Here is an 18,977-nt window from a genome sequence, read left to right as displayed (position 1 = left end):
CCGGGTTCAAATCCCCAGTACTTCCATTAAAATAAATAAGTAGATAAAACTAATTGCCTCTCCCCAAAATAAAAAACAAACAAACAATAAATAAAATATTGTAAAAGTAAAAAATATATGTGTATATAATATGACATGACTCTGTGCCTCATCTCATGGCTGGCAATCCCAAGGAACCCCCAGTGGGGTTTTACTGTCCCACCAATGGTACTCCTCAAACAGGGGCTGCACACACCAACCAAAGAGGGTATCTGAGGTGGAAAATGCATGTTCCAGGAAGGGGCCTATCTGGGGCCAGACTACTGTGTTTTCCTGTACATTCCTGAATGCACCAGACCTCCTCTTCATGACGGCCTTCGTCTGCTCAGGCTGCCATAACAAAATACCATAGACTGGGTGGTTGGCACATCATTCTGAAGGCTGGCAAATCTGAGATCAGGAGGCCAGCATAGTGCGTTTCTGGTGAGAGCCCTTTTCCTACCTGGCAGACAGCTGCCCTCCTGCTGCGTGCTCACATTGTAGGGAGGGGAAGCCGGGAGGAGGGACCTCTTCCTCTTCTTGTAAGGCCAGCAATCCTCTTAGGACTTTACCCACATGACCTCTTTAACCTTAATTACCTCTAAAAGCCCTACCTCCAAATACAGCCACACTGAGGGTTAAGGCATCACCATATGAGTTTAGGGGAACATGATCCAGTCTGTAGCACGACCCAGCAACCCACACAGAATGTCCCCAAATGCAGAAATCAACATTTTACAAATGCCTCATTTTTGACAACAGAAACTTTTGTCCAAAATAAATTTTGCAAAGATGTCCAGTATTAAATAAATAAATAAATGGAGAGCCCCCACCTCCTCTTAGGGGATAGGTTCCAAAAACCCAGTGGATGCCTGAAACCATGGCTAGGACTGAACCCCATATATACTATGTTTTTTCCTATAAAAACATACCTATGATATGTTTAATTTATACATCAGGCACAGTAAGAGAGTAACAAGAATAAAATAATAAACTAGAACAATTATAAAATATACTGCAATAAAAGTTATATGAATGTGGTCTCTCTCTGTCAAAAAATCTTACTGTGTAGATTTGATGCCATTTTCATCATAGCTAAGCACTTACTAGGCACTGTGGCTGTAGCTTTTGCAATTTGAGGTGTGACAGCAGAACCGGCACAAATTTCTTTTTCCTTCTTCACAATTTCACAGATAGAAGATCCATTCTTACCATAGATCTTAGCAACCTCAGTATATGACTATTTTTTAAAATTAAGTCAAGAACTTCCACGTTTTCATTTAAAGGGAGAACTTCACGGTTTTTCTTTGGCAAAATTACCAGATCACTGTGGCTTTTGAGCTTTGGGGCCATTGTTAAGTACAATAAGGGTTACTTGAACACAAGCACTGCGATACCTCGACAGCCAATCTGATAACCTGGTGGCTACTAAGTGACTAGCAGGCGGGGTATGCTGGACAAAGGGCTGATTCATATTCCAGGCGGGGCAGATAGGAAGGCACAAGATCTCATCACACTACTCAAAACAGCACGCAGTTTCAACCTTGTGAATTGTTTATTTCTAGAATCACCAGGTGACCAGAGGTAACTGAAACGGCGAGTAACTGAAACAATGGATTGGGGGGGGGGGTCGCTGTAAATAAATAATGTACTGGGAGATAACGTTTGAAAATGTGTTCAGCCTGTACAGGTGTGGACAGTTGTTTCTGCACCAACATAGCTCTGTGAGAAAACACATAGGAGATTTCAAGGAGCTGCCTTCCTGGGCAAATGGCTCAAGGGCACATCCCCTGAAGCCCCCAGGGCAGACTTCTCCTTGCTGTAAAAGCAGCTGTACCTCTGTGGTTACCATGCAGCAGAGTGGAGCCAACAGGAACCTGGCTGCATGAAGAGACTCAGCCAGAGGCTGTCTCATCCTGAGTCATCTGGGTATTTTGCAGGGGGATTTAAGCAACTGGTCTAGCAAGTTAAAGCCTCTTGCAAGAATGTACACCCTTTAGCAGCCTACTGATAAAATCAAAGTACCTGCAAAACGGGAAACTTTGCAAACAAGATGTGCTCTGTGATAGGAGAGTCTGAATCTATCCATCAAATCATAAAGCAAATGTCTTGGACTGGGGTCAGAACTCTAATCTCATCCACATTTTGCCACCAGTTAGCTTGGCTGGAGAAGTGGCCCAGTTTCCTTATTAGTAAAATAAGGGGGTGGATTAAGCCAGTGAGTCTCACACGTTAATGTATATAATAATTAGCTGGACAGTTTATTTAATGTGTAGGTTTTCTGATCTGTAACTACCCGTCACCCATGCCCCCCCCAAAAAAAAATCTGATTCTGTAGCTTTGTGGCAGGACCCAGGAATCTGCTTTATTTACTGGCAGCCTGTTGATTGCGATAAAGACAGTGAAGATTCCTCCCCACCCCCACACATGTTGAGAAACACCGATGATCTTTAAAATCCTTCCGCCTGGCAGATCCTATGAGTTTATGCTTCTCAGACTCAAGCTAGTAAAGTGTGATATTAGGCCTGCATTCCTCACCCTTTAGCTCCAACAGAATTATTAAAAACAAACATCTTTTGCTCACTCTAAGCACACTGGACCACACCACTGTGACAAAGTCCAGGAGAGAGAGGAAGTAATGATGCCTGAGCAGTATTCATTTTTGCAGCCTTCATCCAGTGAAGGCTAGTGATTTTCCACTTTCATTTTTATGTTCAAAACAATGCCCTAAGGCGATTGGGCATACTCCTTCGGCTCTCTCTGCTCTCTTCCTTTTCACCCTACCACCAACCATGTCCCTCTGAGTTCTCAGAACCTGGATTCCAGTCCTCGGGTAAGAAACAAGGGTCTCTGACTGTCCATTATGTCCAATTCCATTTCCAAGGTCACTAATGTGTTTTGGGTCAGATAGGTTTTTTTCTTTTTTTAACGCTATATCCTCTTCTAGGATGTTCCCGATCATTTAGAACGTCATTTGGGTGTCCAGGGCATCTTTCTGTGATCAGCATTTATTTTCAGGTGATATGAACAGAACTTAAGACTGTTTTCTTGAAGGGAGGTATGCTGTACATGGACTGTGTCTCTATGAAAGCTACAGTGAGCACAAAAGCTAGTCCTTTATAAGAGCAGCACTCTGGAAGAGGAAGGGGGAAGGACTGCACAAACACATGATGTCTGAGTTGTGTAATGAAACCCAGATTCATTCAATGATCCAGTGGAAGGACCAGGGAACCGATTTTTTCCAATTCCAAAGTTTATGGATTATGGAGCTGCTCAACTTTAGAAGGAACGAATGCAGGAGGGAGGAATAATGAACTCATTAGGACATCCTCATTTGGTCTCTTCTGCTCCATGAGTCCATCTCTAGGCTTAGAATAAGAGTTCACTCACTTGGAGTCATCCTAGGATGGTCACTTGCTGCCTGGTTTTGCCCCTCACTGTTCTAAGCAAGTTCATGGAGACAGGTCCCAGAGGGAAAGATTCAGATTGGTGATCCATCAGATACCACTTGCCTTTGACCATCCGGAGAGGAAGTTAATGAATACAGGGTCAGACAAGTTAATTTTTTACAGTTTCTGTTTATTTTTGAATTGTGTTCCAAACACTTAGAGAGACTGGTGAGAGGGAAAAAGTGGGGCAGCCTTCATAGCCATAATCCAGAAATGAGGTAAATGGCCCTAGAGCTGTGAGAAAGAGTACAAAGCCTGGCCGGAAGCTTCTCTAATGATATTATCGCGTGGCTTTGTGATGCTTATTTACATAATGATCACTCATTAGACTTGGAGCGACTCTGAAGAAGAGACCTAGTCTTCAATGATCCAAGTCTAGCCCAGTGCTTTAGCACATCATGGTATTTTGTAGCAGATTTCAGTGAAAGGATTTCTGCTATGTTGAAACTTTCTGCTCAAGTATTAAAAAGTGTACAAGACTTTTTTTCATGTTTTGGTGGCTCAGAAATTTTTGGAAAGGGAGTAAGGAAGTGGTATTTTCAGAATATTTCAGTTTCCTCTCCTTTTGGTCTTTAGTTAATCTTTTACAAATATAAAATAAGTGAGAGGGAAAAAAATATGGTTTAAGGCTCAAGCTAACCTATCAGGCTTTATGTTTTTATGACAAGTTTCTTCTTCTACCAGCATGTAAATGTTTTGATTGAAAGTCCAAAACATAGCATGGTATATAAAATTGGAAATTACATAAAGAGGTGGAAAGAACAGCTAAAGGGGAAGAAAGTGGAAGAATGCCAGAAATTGCTAATAACTATAAACCTATTGGAAAAGCTATAAAGCACATGTGAGGCCCCCAACCTGGTTTGGACTTTCTCTGCTTTGCCATTAGTTTTTGAACTGAATAAAGAAGTAATGTATTCTGCAACCCATGATTCATTATGTGAGTGTGATATTTAAGTCACTTAATTAGGGTGAATATATAATTTATCATCTAATCTGGGACACTTTTGCAAATGAAAGGGTGCACTAAACCAGGTCTGTCTCAGACAACTCAATGCATATGGTTGCTCTACTCACCATCCACTTAAGGGGCTGCCTCTTATTCTGTATATTTTGTTCAAGATGTTCTGTATTTTGCTCAAAGGGAGATCTTAATTGGCCTCCCACATTAGGCCAGCCTGAAATGAACAGAAGTCTGCTTCAAACACATCTATTCACAGCCCAGCTGTGAGGACATGGCCCAGACCAGTGTTTCTCAAAAGGTAGAATACATGACCAAGTGACAGGCTGCTTTGGGGTCATAAAGGACAAAGGACAGTGCACAAAATAACATCACAAAGCAGAAAGTTGGGTTTAGGTGCCAATTTGTTTTTCTCCCCTCTCTAATGGTTATTAATCTTTCATTGCATGACATTACTGACTTCTAGCCCACAGTTTCTAAGTGTCACTTAAATTAAATAGTGACCTTGTTTTCCTTGTATTTATTTTTAGATAATCTATTTATTGCAAGTGATACTGGTTTTTCATTTATAATAATGCTATTTTCTTTCAAAATGAGTTTAACAAAGAACCGCTTAAATAATATTATAGGTACTAGGTCAGTAGGAACAAAGGAAATCTTTTAAAAAACAAGAGAGAACATTCAAGACAGAACCACTAGCCAAAATGATACAAGAATTAGAAGTTCTGACCCAACAAACACACGTTCATTCGTGATCCAAGGAGTCGTGGGAGGCAAGGATGGTATAAGACTTCACGCATATCTAGGTCCTTCCCTGAAAGCTAAAAGCATGAGTTAGGAAGAAATAGCCTCACCATCTTCACACAAAAAGGGAAGAGCTTGAGAACTTGCTAAAGTTAAGGAAAGCTGTCTGAACGTCAGACAAGGACACCAGATGAAAACTTAGCCAAGGGGAAATAGAGATTGAAAACCAAGGGAGACCAATCCCCTTGGTTTAACCCTTAAAGAAGGGGAAGGAAAGAACACAAACATTAGCAGAAATACTTCAAAATCTATGGTCATAAATGAATAATATGACAAAAGGAGGTGGTTGAGGGGTGAGAATGGACAGCTCAAGAAATGCAGTTTGTCATGGTATATCCGCTGTGAAATCCATTCCTCAGGGTTGACTGAAATAGTGGGATAAAAGCCTACCTTTCCACCTGGATGTTCCCCACTCAATTCATGACTCAAAATCATCTACTCCTATTTTAGAGAAAGATTTTAATGTACAGGCAAAGCTTCCTAGGGAATCATTCAACATTTAAATGTGATGAGAGACATATGAGCTGGAAATGGGTTTTTGGAACTTGTTAGCCTATTAGTGGTGATTGAAATCATGACAGTTGATAAAACTGCACTCTATGCCTCCCTCACAGACACTTTGCCCATGCTACTGTTGTCTGCAAAGAGGGTTCTCCTCCTACAAATCTTCCCCGGTCTGGTTAACTTTTACTATTCGTTGTTCAGGTCTTGGCTTAAACGCCCCTCCATCTCCACCTGTGCCTTTGGTGTATGACCTCATAGCCTCCTCTTTCACAGCCCCTGTAACTCTGTTGTTACTACTTATTTAACATTCTCTAGTAGACTCTAAACTCCCTGAGGGCAGAAATGGGGACACCGTGACATCCCCACCACATGACCTAGTCTGGCACCAGTAGCAGTCAATAAATGAACGGATAAGTGAATGAGTGACTGATGCACAGCACGTTGTCATCACTCATGAATGTTCATGACAAGCACATGGACGTGGTCTTTCTGGGCCAGCCATGAGGAGAGGTGTGAACTGCTGAGAAGAGGGGGCACATCAAACCAGCTGCCGCTCAGATCAGAATAACGTAATGGAAGTGAGAACCTCAGAAAACATGTGGGAAAGAGGTGAAGTTCATCTGTCCCAAGGGGCCCTCTCATGGGTAGGGCTTGGTCATGACTGGCTTAGGAAGTGGGTGAGACCAGCCTAAAGTTTGGAGACACTGTTGCGGAACAGGACATGACAGCACTCAGATGTCTGCTCATTGTGTTTTTAAGAGTGATCTCATCAACACGTGTGATTTTTTATCTCCTCCTGTTGGAACAAGCCTCTGCCCCACGGAGGGAATTGCTGAGCCACATCCCCTTGGTCTGAAAGGGGTGCAGCTCATATAACTGAGATGAGAAGAAGCCAAGCTAAGCCTGCTTTCCCGGCCCAATTATGCTGCTTCTATTAAAAATAGAACTAAATCCTCCAACAGCTACCTAAATACAAATTAATCACTAGGAAAACATTTTCTAAAATAATCATAAAGAGAAACAGTTATGTAACTTAGGACAGGTTTACCTTTCAGAATCTCAGTTTCTTTATCTGTAAAACTGGAATTGCAATCCCTACATTTCAGGGTTGATCTTATGCTCAAATAGATAAAGCACCAAACACCAAGGTTGTTGTTATTTGTAGAAATTTACGGTAAACTGTAAGGAAATACAAACACCTCAGCATAATGTGATGACCCTCTCACTAAATATTCACTCTTCTATTCCAAACATTAATCTAAACTGTGTTTTCCTTTCGATTGCAGCGGAAGATAACCTATTAGTTTATCCTGAACATTTTTTAGGTCAAGAAGCCTTCTAGATCAGTATACATTAGTGCATGAATACCTTGAGTCCCTTGAGACCCTTCTCTTTAGCCTGATTTTTTTCTCACTGTAGTATAAGACAGCTTTTCAAGCCCGTTTAAAGGCAAGACCGTATTTGTCTAGGATTCCACCTCTCAGTTCCTGTTTCTCCTTACCCCTGAGCCATCCCTTTGACCTATGCTCAGAGCACCAGTTCCATCCCCACCAATTGACTACCAACTCCCAACTTGGAACCTTTCAGGGTATCATTCTGCTACCTCTCACATCGGAATCATCAGATGCCTCACTCCAGACCTTCCAAGTCAAACTCTGTAAGAGTGAGTTTGGGAATTCACATTTTAACAAGCTCCTTACACTATTCTTAGGCACATAAAGCTTGAGAATCCTGGCCAAAGGCAGCATATACCTGGGCTGAGAAAAGTGCCTGGGGCTCTTAGGGCAGAACTCTGCTGTCACCACCTTTCAAGTCCCATTAAATGGATGTGCCTCTTTTCACAGCACCTGAAAAATACCTCAACGGTATTTTTCAACTTTAAACCTGTTTTGCTCTTTGGAAAATCTAGTGCAGAAATTGGTACCTAACCAAGTGTAACTGGAGTAATTTGTGACGAGCCTTTGGCTTAAATAACCAACACTTCAAGTTAATGAATAATAGGTTCACGTCAATGATTCCCAGAATGTAAGGCACTTGCTGTTGACCTTGAGAGAGGATTTTAAATGGCATCCTCACGTGGCATGAAATAACAATGAGTCACAAAGTGACATTCTTTCCATTCCTCTTTCAAGCTTTCTGACTACATCAAGGAGTAAGTCTCAGAACGGTGCTGGGTGTCTTCCACCACCATCCAAGCACTCTGCTTAGCACTTCCCAACCTGTCTTTTTTTTTTAATAAAGAGAGAGTAGGTTTCAGGCTACAGCTTTCTCAAGCAACAGTATTTAACTGGAGTGGAATGAATTCTGTAACTTCTTGTTTACTTACCTTTATTATTTTCTTTGATTTAGTATATATACTGATATAACATTTCCTTTTATTAAATATCTAAATGTTAAACAGTAAGTTGATTTAAAGCAAAATAATGGTCCAGGTAATATATGGTATGGCAAAGATCATGAAGGATGCAAATGAGTAACTAAAGTTTCAGAAAAACTGTCTAGTATCTAGTTCTAGATGAAGAGCTATGAGCAGGTTAGAGCGGTCCTTAGAATAAGATGAGAAAACAGATTTTCCCGTTGTACCCCATGATGCTGAGTTTGCTACATTGATATTTTATGCACAAGAAGAACAATTCATTTAGCATTTCTTCGATGCAAGATACGAGTAAGGTTCCACACCAGCTGTCTCATAGTCATAAAGGAGAAGGAAAAGCCAATTTCTCTTTTTACGAACCATATGTAAAATGGCAAAGCTCAAGAGTTGTTTATAGGTTAAGGGCATGGGCTGGTTTTACTGCTTATTAGTTTGAAACAATTACATATCCACAATACACAATATATACATACATATGTACATATATATTTAAGTAAATATATTTATATTTGTAAGCTATACATATAAACATATATAATATACTATGTATAGATATATAGTTATATGTAATATACTATATATAAATATATTACATATATTTTGTATATGTTTATAAACTAAGCACAGTGCCCAACACATAGAAAGTGCTTGATATGGGCTTGTTATTTTGTCGTTATTTAAAATTAGCATAGCTGCTGCTCTTTATCATTTTTTGGTGCTTAAAGTGAATCATTGGGATGGTCATTTTCTAAGGATATGTAAACCCTTTACGACTTCCAGCTTTTAATTCTTTACTCTTCAAGTTAGTCTGAAGAACAATTTGGATCCCTTGACTGAAATTATTTTCCCATATTTTCTCACACTTATATTGTACCTTTCCAAAAATCTTATCTCATAGCCAACTATGTTTAGGACCACGTTCCCCTGGTAGAGGGACCCCAGCATACGAGAATAGGCTCAGAATATCTGAACTGCTAGGGACCCTAGCTTTTCAAATCTTACAGACACACTACTAACAACACTGCTTAGCTGACTGAGTTATGAGAACTGATTCAGAATGAGTAGAAAAGACAGTAAATTTTGCCCACTTTATTAGTAATGTCTCTTGAAGGAGAAGATAGGCTGATCATAAATTATTCTAGTTAGTAAGGACAAGACAAATTAAGTTTTGTAGACCATTACACCTTTATTTTTTCTCTGATAAGTTATGGTGCCTTCTTTTTATTTGGTGATGGTTTTCTCAATTTATACAGTAATGCTCATCTCTGAGGTTGATCTCTTGCATGAAAACTTTCGGTAGAAAGTTGTGGCTTCTGTTAATACAAGCTGACTCATGAAAATGGGCTTTGGGAAGCCAGCCTTGCTTGAAAATAAATAAAACATTAACTATGTGGGTGTTTATGTTTCTATTCAGTAAAGTATCAGAGAGAAATGTAGTGGCCTTGCAAATGGACATGTGGTAGCCTTTGTGAGACCAGGGAAATGAGATCTTTGGAGGCTATATATTAAACAAATGATGTAGTCTACTTTCTAAACTCAGTACAAGTACATTCACAAGATATGCTCACATAATTTCTTTGTCCATTTTCTTTTGTTTCTTACTTTACCTTCTCCCCCAACCTGGGCTATTAGTACTGAGTCCAGTTTCTCCCAATAGCATCAACTCTCAAGTCTCCTACTTAACCCCATTATCCAAGAAATCTAGGGGCTGACTTTATCCCAAGTGGGCCAGTCTTGCTTCTACTCTCTAAGGTACGAGTCTCACTGGATCACTGTGGCCAGGTTTTCTCAGTATCACACACTGTCACTACTGAAGTTGTGTCCCACAAAGTCTAACATTTTTTGGTAGTAATGTCCTTGCCAGCCAAGGCCTGGCTAGTGCTGCAGTGGTACCAAGCAGTAAGGCTCTACAGTTGCATCTCTTTTATGTCATATTCTACCAGACTGACAGCAGTGCAGACTGGTAAAATCTTGAGGAAGTTCTGGCATCAGCTCCATGCTGTGCCACAATCCTCCCTTTACATCTTGAACTTTGGTCACTAGACTGCATGCTTTCTTTCCTCAAAGTTAGTTTTATTTTACAAATCTTGTTGCTCTTTCCTTCCAATATAATTTCCAATGTTCATGAACCCTAGTTCACAGTAATTCATCTTCTTAACTTCGGGAAGGTAGAATTTCAACTCACTGTTCTGCAAGAAAATCTGTAAAAAACCAGGTTAGATAACCCATCTGAATTCAAGGCCACTTAGTCTCTTTCACGTGGAATCACCCGAAGTGAAAGGCCTATCTCCACTTTAATGTATGGCATAGCCAGAGGTATACCCTTCAATGACTGCTTCCCATCTGGGTGACACTGGGTACAGGAGCGCTTTATTCAAAATTCTAGTTTGTTTGTTCTTCTTTGGAGAATTTATATAATAGGGAATTTTGAGAAACTGCCTAAAACGTCCATAAAACCAAAGTTTTAATTAGGACATTCTTTATGGACATAATATACTTCCTTTCAGGAAACAAACCCACTATTTTCTCAACCCTTATGTTGTTTATCCTTTAGAAGATACCCCACTATCCTACCATAGCTCACTTTGATTTTTTTCATCTGTGTACCCCAAAGATAAATGAACCTCAATAGGGTCTGTGAATTTAACTTTCAAGATGCATCTATATTTATCAAATAAATTATTGAGCTGGAAACGAAGCAAGGTTGGTGAGGGCTTAGACATAATTTAGCAACCACATCTGTCATGGTATGAAATATCTCTCAGGCATTAGTGATTATGAAGCTTTGCAGAAAAGCAGTGGCCAAGGGTCTAACCAAAGGAAACTTGGACTAAGATCAAACCATCCTTGCCCCAGTGGCTTGAGGTTGCTCCTTTTTGTTTTTCTTGAGCTCTCTAGAGAAAGTCTGATCATATTCTTCTGCCTCTAACAACTACATGTAGAATAGGAATTGGCAGGGGACCGAGTGATCAGCTAGTCTAAACCTTTGAGTCATAAATTCCTTCACTCTTGCAATGATTGATACAGATGGTCAAGAGTACAAATGAATACCCTATGTCTAAATATCTTAAATTTAAACACAAAGCTAAAAAATTGTTAAATAGATATGTTCTGTCTTCCTTGATAAAAATACCTTCATAACTACCTGGAAAATAAGGTCCAAATTTAGAATTCTCAGACCCCTTAGACTTCTACTTAAGATTCTGCCTTCAGATCTCAGTAGCCAAAATATGTTAGCTTAGAGAGTACAATTTCAGAACCAGAGTTATTTCAAGGATAGTCTCTGAAGTTCTCCTTTCCTGGAGACCTCAAAGAAAGTCTCCTTGTGGATCTTTTCTTAGGACCCCCAATGATTCTGAGCGTCTAGTGGAATTCTAAGCCAAATCAGGTCTGCTTTCAGCAACACTTCCAAGATAGGACACAAAGAAACCGATGTCCTACCATCTTAATGAATTTCATATGCCTTTTCCAGGCCAGGCCAGACTCAGTTCTTCTAAGACCCAAGGCACTAGGCTAGGGTATCCAAGAGATTGGCTCTTCTATGTTTTCAAAGGGAGAATGTATAAAGACTCTGTATTAGGGTTCTCCAGAGAAATAGAATATTTGAGATTTTATACATAAGATATGTATACACACACACACACAACACACACACACACACACACACACACACACACACACACACACACACACACACTTGTGGGCCACAGTCTTGTCCCCACCTTGCCCCCCAGAACAGCAGGCATAAGCCTGCTCTGGGGAACACCTACCACAAGGCTGTCTCAGGAACCAGAACAAGGGGTGTCACAGGTTCAGGAAGGAGGCCTAAGGGCAGGAAGTGGAGATAAGTACCGTTGAGACAGATGGCCATATCACCAGCCAGGTGGGCAGAGTACCACCAAGAAACAGCCACTGGTTTCAAGGGCTCCAGGTCTGGCCAGTTGGGTCCTTGAGGAAGGACTCAGCATATATATATATATGATTTATTTTATTATAAAACAAATAAATATTTATGATTTATTTTAAGAATTTGGCTCACATGAGTATAGAGGCTGGCAAATTCAAATTCTGCAGGGCAGGCCTGCAGCCTGGAGAGCCAGGGCAGAACTGAAGCTGCTGCTCAAGTCCAAAGGCAGTCTGCTGGCAGAATCGCCTCTTCTTCAGGGGATGTCTGTCTTTTTTCTCTTAAGACTTCCAACTGATTAGCTGAAGCCCACTGACATTATGAAGGGGAAGCTGCTTTACTCAAAGTCTACTCATTGAAATGTTAATCTCCTCTTAAAAAAATCTTCATATCAGCATCCAGACCAGTGTTTGATCAAATATCTGGATCTCATAGTCTAGCCAAGTTGACACAAAATTAACCCTCGTAGGCTCCGTGACAGTGCATATCTTCTTAGGTGCAACAGCAGTGATGATGCTAAAAACAAGACCTTGTTTGCCAAGTGCTGTCACATTTTTTTAAAGTTAAATTTGAATACATCCATCTTGATTTACCTAGGGAAATACCAGTAACCTCGAGGAGGCCCAGGGGGCTGTCTAATGGTCACACACTATAGGTTTTATTTCCATTCAACTGCTGGCAGGCAAAAATGTCAGTCCTGAAAAGACATACCACTTCCAGGGCTAACTGCTTTACTAGGTGGGACCACGTTTCCACAGGAAGAGTTTGAATTTCAGTTGTTAGGAAATCCTATATTCGGCAAATTGGGGAGCTATGTCAAACCCCATAAATAAAAGCAGGCCAGGTTACTTATAACTGCACTGATTACTTTTCCAGTCCATTTTTGAAGCCAGAACCTTAGGTAGTAAATTTAGGTATTAGTTTCTCACATGGTGCTGTTCTCTGTTTCTTTTGTACTTTGCAACTGAAGGGGGAATATATATAGTGAGGGAGATAATACGAAATGGGGGAAATAATATTTTTCTATCTATATAAACAATCTGGATTCACTAAGGATTCTAAGATTCCAAATAAAATTTACCATACTTTATAGACACTCAAATCAGAAGTCACAGGGGCTATATGCCATCTGTTCAATATAAACTAACCAGAGAAGAAAAGAGAAAGAAATTTATAAGATGCAAAGTAAAAATATTAAGTACAATAATAATAGCTTGGATTTCACACCAACTATATTTCTGCCAGACACACTATGTATACATTACTGCTAATTCTAAATACAAGGCAGGAAGTGTCATTTTCCCCTATTTAAAGGTAAGATTAAGATTCAGAAAGTTGAAACGTCCTGCATAAGGTCCACTGGAAACTACTCGTTTTGCCAGGATTTAAGCAGCAGTTTTCTTTGTGGAAAAGTAAAAGGCAGGTGTAAAAGCGATACAGCTCAGACTCCCCTCAGTCCCAGGAGTGTCAGGAAACTCAGGAGCTTTCAGTGGATGGACAAAGTCGTCTTGACTCTCAGGACTGAAAATCCCTTTGATGGTTTCCAAGACACCTCCAGTTTCTGGAATTTTCTCACTTTATTCTAAAGAGTGGAAATTTATCCCTTTATAGTGACAATCCAACTAGAAAGATCAAAGTTAAGGGACAGTATCTTTTCCAATGAGCTCTAGGAAAGATTGGTGAGTTGCAGAAGAGGAAGTCTGAGGGATCAAGTTAATGACTTGAGCTCTTTCCTCACTCTTATCTCTCTTCCTTGGTCCAAATCAGTGACAGGCACCAACACCAAAAGTAGCCAAAATTCTTCCTCTTTCATTTATCCTTTTCTTCATTAATTGATCACATACTACATATCAGACACGGTACTGCAACTAGGAAGTGAAAGACATCGTCCCTGTGTCTTGAAGAACTTGCTGTCTACCCCTGGAGGAAAAAAAATTCACATAATTATACTATACACCTGGTTAAGTAAAATAACAGATTTCTGTAATGGATACTATGAGAGTAAAGGAAGGGCTTTCAAGGTGGCAAGCAATTTGCATTCCTGGGAGGAGCCTCCAAGATGATGGCTGTGTCAGATGGCCCAAGGAGCAGCAGTAGTAATAGTAATGGCACATGGGATCACCAGGTGATGCTGGAGTGCTCAGCCGGGGCAAGTTCCAAAATAGCCTATGAGCTGGGTGACCTCAGGGACCAGGAGGAACATGGGAGTTGTGAAAGATCCTAATTATCCCCTCCACTTCAGGCCAGAATTCATGATTCAAAGAGCTGCAATTCCAACAGTTCCCATGAAGGAGGGCTGAGATATGGAATGAATGTTCTGTAATCTGTACCTCACTTGCACCCCAGGCCGGTATCCCTGAGAGAATGCTTGTTATGTTTTTAGAGATTTCCGGACAGTATTTCATCTGAATTAACTCAACTCAGAAATTTGAAATACAGCAGCATCATATCACAATGCTTATAGAAAAGGTATCTATTGTGGGATGAGTTGTGGAAGTGTATGTCAGTTGATAGAGTTTAAGGCAGATCATTACCTATCTTAAGTCTTCTTTAGAGTTGTTAGTGGACAGAGGGGCTCATAAATTAGGAAGCCCACCAAAGTGTGGGTCCTTGTCATGGACGGTGAAAGAATTTGAGCCACAGAGGCAGAGGGACAAAGCCACTTGATTGCTCAAAAGAGGAAAAGGAAAGAAAGTGCTCTAACGAGGATAAAGTGCTCTAGCAGGGAGCCATCAGCAGGATGACTGGTGGAGACAGCTCCAGCTGTGGCTCGGGCCACGTGGACTTTTATGGGAGGCTTCCATCATCATGTCCTTGTTCCAGGTATGCTGGAGCTGATTGCCTTTGTTTTCCATCTTTGTACGTGGGCTTTTCTGGTTGTTGTCATGGCAATCATCAACTGTCATGGCGCTGGTGGGTGTGTCACTTAACATGCTAATACATTACAGTGACAATATAATGAGACTAAAGGTCCTCTGGAAGTCAGATCCTCCACTGTCTTGGGCTTTGCAGGTTATAACCAGTTCTTGTTTCTTTTTTTTTCCTCCTGAGACTTAAATAAGAGTAATTGGTTTCTATTTGAGGGCAGAGCAGGGGTATGATCCTGGGGGCAAGCCTTGGTAAACAGGACCCTGCCCCAAGGCTGCACTACTGTTTCTTGACTGTTCTTTGTTTCTGCATTCTCCCCCTTCCCTGATTAGCAACTGCTTGAATCTGCCCTTTGCAGCTCAGTGAATGTCAAGGAGGCTGAATGAAACCTATGTTCTACAAACAAGAAACAGGGAACAGGAAAGATGTGCACCAGGGAGGACCCCACAGAGTCCTGCTCAGTATCAGAGTAGCCAGTCTGGAACTGTGGAGTAGAGTCTGCACGAAGCTTTCTCACCAGCCCTTAGCTCCACACTGACCAGAGCCCACCAGCCTTTCATAAACCTAGCAAAGGCCTGTCTATTTACAGCTGCAGGGACAAATACATTCACAGCAAACCTAGTTGGAGACAAATGTGAAATCACAATCAGTATGCACGAACATTTCAGATCCTTAGAACGACCTGTCATTACATAAGGGAGAACGTATGCCGATGTAAAGAAAATGTCTTTTAGATTGAGAAATGTGACTGGTCTGTTGTTCCTCACCAGCCCCCTTTCCTCTGGGTAGCAGCGTGTGTGTGTGTGTGTGTGTGTGTGTGTGTGTGTGTGTGTGTGTCTGTGTCTGTGTCTGTGTGTGTGTGTGTGTGTGTGTGTGTGTGTGTGTGTGTGGTGAGATGGCGGGCGGGTGCAGTGGGAGAGGGGGTGGAGATATAGTTCAATCCAGTAGTTTCCATCTGCCTCTTTAGCTTGGTCTCAGCTTGGATTACTCACAAAAATACTCAGTCTTTCAGAGCCCAACTTCCTTCCCCTATTAATCTCCAAGATGACACGTGAGTGTAGACATGTGGCTCCCATAGCTCGAGGTGGTTGAGAGGAGGCACAGTTCAAGGAGCTATGCTGTGCTGCCTGAGTCTTCGTGGGGTCCCTTCGGGGGGGGGGGGTTGCTGATCTCAGCTGCTCCCGGGACTGACAGTTCTGTTGGCATCTGCGACTGAAGATCACAGCTGGTGTAATTCATAATTTGCAGTCTGTTCTGTCAGCTAGTCTGGGCCCAGGAATTTCTCCTGATGACTTAATCCTTCCTCAGTCCTCAGTGATGCTGTGCATCCCCCCAGAGGTCTGACTGTTCTTCCCTAATGGTTCCAAGTTTAGGTGTCGGCTCTGTAGCCCAGAGCCACTTTGCCCCTACTTGCTGATTTTCAGCACAATTCACCACCACTACCCACGCCCCCCAGGGGCAAGTGGGAGTTTTTGAGTCTGTCTATGCTATTTGGGAAAAAAGCTAAATTCCAGGCCTGTCCCTGTCTAGTCTGCACCACTTTTACTTTTATGGGGCCACCTGTTAAGGGTTGAATTGTGATCCCCCCAAAAAGATATTTGAAGTCCTAACCCCCAGTACCTTAGAATGTGACCTTGTTTGGAAATAGGGTCGTTACAGATGTAATTATTTAAGATGAAGTCATACAGGAATAGGGTGGACCTTTAATCCAACATGACTGGTGCCCTTATAAGAAGAGCCACAGAGACACAAAGAGACAGGCACGTGAGGGGAGAGGGCTATGTGAGAACAGAAGTGGAGATTGAAATGCTGCAGCTGGAAGCCAAAGAAAGCCAAGGGCTGCCAGCAGCTGCCAGAAGAAAGGATGCAGCTCATGCACAACTTTCAGACGGAGCGTGGCCCTGCCAACACCTTGATTTTGGACTTCTGGCCCCCAGAACTCTGTGACAATAAATGTCTGCCGTGGTTTAAGTGCTACAGCCACCCAGTCTGCAGGGCTTTGCTGCAGCAGCCCCGGGAAACTAACACACCACCCCAGGATAGAGCTGAGATGTCTTGGGTCCTGTGAGGGAGCCTTCTTCCAGCATCCCAAACAGGAAGCAGGACAGACCCTGTGGGTTCTCCTCGCTCTGACATTGCCCCACACACCCCCAACATCACCTTGCACTCCCCGGAGTTCAGGGCACACAGCTGACTGCCTGCTTTCTTTCTTCTCCTGACAATCAAGCAGGACCCAAAGGGTCAAGTTTTCCTCACTTCCTTTTCCTACCTGACTCAGATACCCCTCTTCTAAAGTCTGTGATCAAATCCATCAAGCCTTACCTCTTGATATATTAAAGAAAACCAAAAGAAGGAAAGAAAAAAACTTAGAAAATACTTTTCTCTCCAAAAAACCGATCTGGGCTATGAGTCTTGCTTTCCCTCAGACTCAAATATCACATTTGAGACGCGAGAAGCTGGCTACTGACTGTCTCATCATCTTCACGACTCTAAGTCCCGCACACATCGCAGGGTCAGCACATGTATCTGATGCAAAAAGCCCGGACATAAATAACACTTGAGAGCAGAGCTTTCACAGAATCATTGCCCAATTACTTCCCTTTTTGCAGACAACTTATAACCATGCTCTATTCTCTCCTTGAGAAGTGAAGAAAAAAGAAATCCTTAGCAGTATCCTCTCATGCTCCAACCCATTTGCTGAGCTGCACATTTCCGCCTGGCAGTCTGGACCAAAAACAGCATGACAGGCACACTGTAAGCCACGGGGGCCTTGGGGAATCAGGGTCAGTACATCTTCTTATAACTAGATCTTCTCTATGTCTCATTTGGTAGCTTCAATGTCCAATCTTACTGTGTGTTCATGTCATAGTACTTACTGTCTAGCCGTGTTCCTCCTGGGAACTCCAGAAATTTCTGGGGGCCTACAGCATTCACTCTCTTTTCTTCCTTTCTGCCAGACTGTGATACTTCTTTAGATACCCACCCTTTTCTAACACAGTCCAAGTCCTTCAGTGGCCTGATAGACTAAACGGTTATTGCATTAATTTTTTCTTGTGATTGGCTCTGAAATGAGCATGTGACCCAAATCAGACTGATGGGGCTCAAAGAGCTTCTGCTAGATATTTCTGGGGAAAAGCTTCCTTGCTCTTAGGGGACTCGACAGGAAGCAAGTCTCCCTTACAGCGGAAGTGGAAGAAAAATGCATGGAGCCCTGTCTGCAGCAGGCAGATATCTAACAATTATGAGGACAACTCTCCTTAAAAGGAAGCTTGTGTTCAGCAGAGCTCAGGGATGAATGCGTCTGAGTCCAAGTGCTGAAGCCCACTCAGTCTAGGATGTCCAGTTATATGAGGCGGTGACTTTCTATATGATTAAACTAATTTGATAGACTTGTGGCTGACAGTATTCTAACAGATACAAACTTTAGTGGCCGATGTAGAGTACATACAACGTGGGGAAAAAGCCACAGAGCAGTTTAGCCTGTTTAGTCATAGTTGCGTAAATCATTCATTCTGCCTACATGTTCTGGAAACCAAGGGAGATTTTTTCCTTATGTTTCTATTTCTAGACTCCTTACCTTTCTGAACCATATTTTGATGGAGTCACCTGTTCACACTAAAAACTTAACATTTAATCCATAAATTCAAAGAATGGCTATTCTGTGGTGTACTTCCAAGAAGTATTTTTAGCTTTAGTGTCAATAATGCCTAGGTGAGAAAACAGAAAAGGAAAAGACTTGCTTATGCCCATGAATTTCCATAATCTAGGTTTTTGTCACAAATCAGTGTCAAACAATACAACAAACATACAAATGGCTGAGATTTTCTCTGATAAGCTGAATCCAGATTCTTTACTCTGTCAATATATTTCTATTTTGGTAATATGTGGAGATTCTTACCCCATCAAAAGGAGAGACACTAAAATGTTAGTTTCAAAAGATTCTCATTTTTTGGAACTCTTTTTTTAAAATTTAACTTAATTTTTTTATTGAGTTATAGTCAGTTTACAATGTTGTGTCAATTTTTGGTGTACAGCACAATTCTTTAGTCATACATGAATATACATATATTCATTTTCACATTCTTTTTCACCATGAGC

General features: G+C 41.5%; 1 protein-coding gene across 1 annotated transcript in view; it reads left to right on the top strand.

Annotated features, from left to right (window-relative positions):
* Positions 1-18,977, top strand: part of PHLDB2 (pleckstrin homology like domain family B member 2) — a 208,185-nt gene that overhangs the window by 63,374 nt on the left and 125,834 nt on the right. The gene's annotated exons all lie outside the window — the stretch shown is intronic.

Source organism: Camelus dromedarius, chromosome 2 (assembly GCF_036321535.1).
Source record: "Camelus dromedarius isolate mCamDro1 chromosome 2, mCamDro1.pat, whole genome shotgun sequence".
NCBI lineage: Eukaryota > Metazoa > Chordata > Mammalia > Artiodactyla > Camelidae > Camelus > Camelus dromedarius.
Note: the sequence above shows the minus strand (reverse complement) of the source record. Positions and strands in the feature narration are given on the sequence as shown.